Source organism: Neophocaena asiaeorientalis, unplaced genomic scaffold (assembly GCF_003031525.2).
Source record: "Neophocaena asiaeorientalis asiaeorientalis breed wild unplaced genomic scaffold, Neophocaena_asiaeorientalis_V1.1 scaffold226, whole genome shotgun sequence".
Lineage (NCBI taxonomy): Eukaryota > Metazoa > Chordata > Mammalia > Artiodactyla > Phocoenidae > Neophocaena > Neophocaena asiaeorientalis.
In genome coordinates this window covers 3,507,722-3,512,807 of record NW_020173037.1, presented here as the reverse complement: position 1 = coordinate 3,512,807, position 5,086 = coordinate 3,507,722, and positions in this window count along the sequence as shown.

The window sequence follows — 5,086 nt, the reverse complement described above, 5'->3', positions numbered from 1 at the left end:
GCCCTCCGCACCGCCTCGGGCTGGTCCCTCCTCTGGGCCCCCTTTGCCCGGCTTCCCAGATGGACTTTTCTGCTCCCAGCCTCTCCCAGAACGTCTCTTCCCACGGTTCCCCCCATCTTTCGGCTTTCAAGTCTCCAATAACCCAAGACCCTGAAGCCAGCTCGTTTGACATGATCGTGGAGGGGGCAGAGGAAACACTTCTCCGGGAGCCCCCGAACCAAGAAAACAGGCTGGAGCGCGGCCCCAGGGAGGAAGCAGGGCGGGTCGGCCGGAGAGGATGTTGACCCCAACGGGTCAGACGTGAGGAGGGGCCCTCTGGGCAGAGGGAAGTGAGAACGGGGACTGCCTGGAAGAGATTGTTCACGCTTTCAAGCCGGGCCAAGCTAGATGAGTAATGCCAGAGGCTGGCGGCCCGGAGGCTCCCAGCGAGGAGCGGGGCCATGCGCCCCACTGGGTCTGGGGGTGGAGGGGCGGGCAACCCACGCAGTGATCCAGCCCAGGGGACCGCTGGGGACAGCCTTCGGGTTCTCCTGAGTGGCGTAAGTGGCACCGGATGCGGGGCCCACTTGGGAGGCTCCCTTTCTCTGTCCCTTGGACGTCTCAGCGCTTAGCAATGAACCCCTGAGTGAGGCGTGGTGCCGGCCGCCGGGGGTCGGGGATGGAGGATGCTCCTGTCCGGGGATAAGTGGATCGTGGCCTCCGGCTTTGAAGGTCCTTGGTTGGCTATCTGTCTCTGCACGGGTGCACCTCTCAGGTCTCTGGGGCAGTATTTTGGGAGACTGTGACACTTCTCTGGAGAAGAAAAATTGGAGAGAACCCACGTTTCCATGTCCCTGCAGGGCTCTCCTCCCTCCTGGGAAACTCTGCGTAAGCCACCACCTTTCTGAACCTGCCGTTAGACCTCAGGTCAGGAGTGCCCATCTTGACACAGGGCATCATCCTTATGCCTGTACAACAGCCTCAAGGAATCTGGGCAGGGTTGCTCAATATTAGGAATAAAAGGATCTCTCTGGAGGTCAAGTGTGGGAAGTCAGGCACCTTCCGGGCTGAGCAGACCCCTAACCAAAGCCTGAGGCTTTGCCTCAGCTATCAATATGGAGCTGATAGGAGGGGGAAAAAATGGTTTTGTTAATAATGACTTTTCGAGTTTAGCACCTAGTGATCAAGAACAATTATTTCAAACAGGAAGTTCTCAGAAGCAGGACACTGCTCGTAACACTTATCTGTAAACCTGTCACTGATGGCAAAATGGATAAGAGATGCTCGTTTGCTCGGCCTTGAGCTGTTGTTGCTGTCGGCAACCCTGGATCTCTGGCCCCTAAACTAAAAGCATCCAGCCCCGGGTTTGCAGAGGGAGGTGGAAAACTTCCTTTTATCACTAGGAATTGCTACCACTTCTTCCTGAGTCTGTTCCAGTCTGAGCGGGGTTTTCCTGTTTCACCATCGCTCCATTTTGCATTTCAATGGCAAGCTCCTTGCCTTCTGTTCTAACTTCCCTCCTTTATATCCCGGATGACATGATTAAATCCACTCCCACCGGCTGGCGGAGGGTGGGGGGAGCTAAGGAACTCTGCACTGAGAGGGTTACAGCCCTCCCTCCTTTGCTCCCCCTGCGGGGTTCCAGTGACCACGCAGGGTCGGGCCCAGGTCCCCTGGCTGCACAGCCCCGGCGCCCTTCACCTCCCCGCTCCAGCAGCCCCATCTGGCTCACTAGGTGCACCCTGACCCATATCATATAGCATCTTGGAAGTCCCTTCTGATTCCCCTAGCATTCTGGCTTCTCCTTCGTGTTTTTTTTTCCTTTTCTTTTTTTTTTTTTTTTCCCCAAGCCTAACAGCTCTCTCCAGACCTCATTTCCTCCATACCCATCTCCATTAAACCTTCCAGCCAAAATCTGACCAACACTCCCTGGCCAGTTTGTCTGTCTTCCCCACGGCTTCCAAAAGCCCAGCTTTGAAAGCATCCTCCTGTCGCATGTCTCTGTGTCTGCACCGGAGCTCTGCACACGCAGCCCTGAAGATGGAACCCAGTCTGTGGAAGCCCGTCCCATCTGGGCCTTCAACAGTGCACGGAGGCTCTCTGCCTGGAGCTGCTCTTCTCAAATCCTGGGCTCCACCCTTCGCCACACCCCTACCATCCTCTCAGATCACAACTCCACCCTGATTTTACAAAAAAAAAAAAAAGGTCACCTGCCCGAGTTTCCTCACCTTCTCATCCCCCCCTCCCCCAACCTGGACTCAGAAATACCTTCTCCACCCCTACCCACTTTCCCCACTTGGCCGGCTCTTCCTGCAAGGCGTCAGGTAAACGTCAGCTCTTCCCTGGGGCCTCTGCATCCATAGGAAGTGCTCAGTACAGGTCAGCTCTTATTATTTTTAATCCATGCCCCTTCACACAGCGTCCATCACTCTGCTTTCTGCCATGACAATACTTTACCGCACTGACCCACATTAACAATTCTTTATCTACATGCCTTTCCCGCATATAAAACCACAAGCTCCTTGAGAACATGGAACGTAGCTTTATTCATCTTTGGAAAGAGTCGGGTGCCTGGCATTTAATAGATGCTCAATAAACATTCAATGAACTAAATACATAAATAACTGACTTCTCGGGTAGCTCTGAGGTCAGTATTTTCATCTATTTCCTAGCCATGATCAGAATCACCTCAAAAGATTTAGAAATTTTAAACACCCTGACTGCAGGCCGAACCAATTTGGTTAGAATCTCTTAGAGGGAGATCAAGCCTCAGTCTTCCTTCTGAAAGACTGATTGTACAGCGCAGCTGGCTTTGATAATCACCAGCTTGTGGAAGGCAGTAGACTCAGAAGATTTAAAAGGTATTGAATTCTCATATGTTGTACTACAGGAAATGCCTGACTGTAATCTACAAGAAACAAGCAAACAAGAAATTGATTCGAGAAGTGTTAAACAATAACGAAGTTAGGGTGAGATCAGTGGAAATGCCCAGTGTGGGGGGGATGATTCCAACACCAGGGCTGTGCCAGCTCAAGTCCGCCAGGTTTGCAGCCTTGGCAGTCCAGGTACTCCCTGTTCATTGCCCTGGTGCCTTTAGCCAGCATCATGATTCCCCAGTGCTATCACACCTGTGCTTCTAAGTCGACCATTTACAGGACTTTGGAGACAAGCAAGATAACCACGGCGGGCTGTAAGGGGCAGGCTGTGTGGGGAGGTGAAGAGCTGGGCAGATGTGGCCACCAGGCAAAAACGAGCCAGAACTGTCCAGTGGCTCTTCTGAAATGACTCTGTGTTTGTTCCTGAACTTGACATGCTGTAGGTCGCGAACGGTCCCTAAGAAGTCAGTGTGGATAAGGGGTCTAGGATCGGACACTCCAAGCAGGGTGTGTCGGCCTTATCTGGGGATTTGTTAGAAATGCAGAGTCTCGGCCCTCCTCAGGCAGGATTTGCATTTTATTGAACGAGAGGCAAGCACACTCACGTTTGAGAAGCTCTGCTCTAGACCAGACCCGATGCAGACGAGCCGCCCTGGCCTGTGACTCGGCATTGCTAACAAGCTCTGAGGCAAGGTGCGTGCTGCCGTCTGCTGCCGCGGGCTCCCCACATTCAGTACTTCCCTCTGACAAGCAGAGGAATGGGCCGTCCTACCTGCAGCCTGCCTTCCCCCGGGTATGCGTTAGGAATCCCTGGGTTCCAAGTGAGAAGAAAACCAGCACCAAGGGGTTTAAACAGTAAACGACTTGCATCTGCTCACGTAACTGAAGAGTTCACAGGTCTGGCTCGCTCTCTCCCGGGAGCCTGGACACTCAGGCTCAGTACTGTCACCTGGAACGTGGGGTCCCTCGTGGCCCTGCTCTATCCCCATGGCGATGGCTTCACCTGCACTCCACCGGGGGTCTCCCTCCCCATCATGACCTGGGATCCCCGAGGTTGAGAAGGGCAGCAGCTAGCTGAGATTCCTTCCTGCCATCCGTTACATTTCACATACACAGTATGGCAGTCAGTTTTATCCACTTTAGTCTGAAGTGCTGTGCTGAACTCCCTTGTGTGGAGCTGATTCTAGGAAAGCCTGGACTTTTTCTACCCCAGGAGACGTGGTCCCCACCCGCCTCCCCGTGGCAGCATCCACAGGCCCCCCTGTCCTCTAGTTCTGTAGTTAGGTCTGGCCAAGGAGAGGTACTATCAGAAAGTCAGGAGAGCAACGGGATTTTTTTCCAGGATCAATTTTCTGGCCCCAGCCCGCTGGGCTCTAACTGACATAGCTTCATTCATCTTCCCCAAGCCTGAGCCGCTGGCTGGCAGGACCCCTAAGGCTACCAGTACCCTGGGCTCCAGTAACTGCCTCTCCCTCTTGCCAGGCACAGCTGATGGATGACGCTCTGAGCTACTGCCTGGCTTAGGAAGCTGCCAGAGTCTCCGCGGAGTCCCCTATATAAACGCTCTGTTTGCTCCTTGACCTTTGTCCATTCAGCATTTGAATTATGCCATCTGTCTCCTGGGGGACCCCGACTGACACAGACGCAACTTAATTGTGCGGAAGAATATAAAATCTCCATATACGGAGAATCTTTCTAAGCTTCGTTTACAAATGTACAGGTGTCAATAACCCAGAAGTCTAGGAACAGTGATTTGAAATGCAGAAGATACACAATAAATGTTAAATGTTTAAAACCAACTGGGATAACTTTCGAAGAAAAAAGTGCTTTCTACCCCGGTTCATTAATTTTTCACTTTATAAAAATAATCACACTTTCAGGTCAGAATAAGGTGCATATACAGAAAATGGGGAAAGGTGGGCTGTACATACATTGAAGCGGAGCACATCTTGCACCGCCTCCTTTGAGATGGTAACAGTGTCAACCGTTGTTCTTACCGGAATGTTCATCCTGAGAAAGACAGGAAACTTTCATAGACTGTGACGGTTATGGTTCACGGTGATGGCAACGGAACTCCGAGGACAGAGCCCAGGCCTTCAAGCCAGCACCGCAGCTGAGCGCTCCGCGGGGATTCTGTGGGCTCTGCCCGCGCGGTCCCTCAGGGCAGCGCCTCGGGTGGGGGCGGCTGCAGCGGCATCCGGAGCCCATCGCGCCGTAGTTCGTGTGCGGGA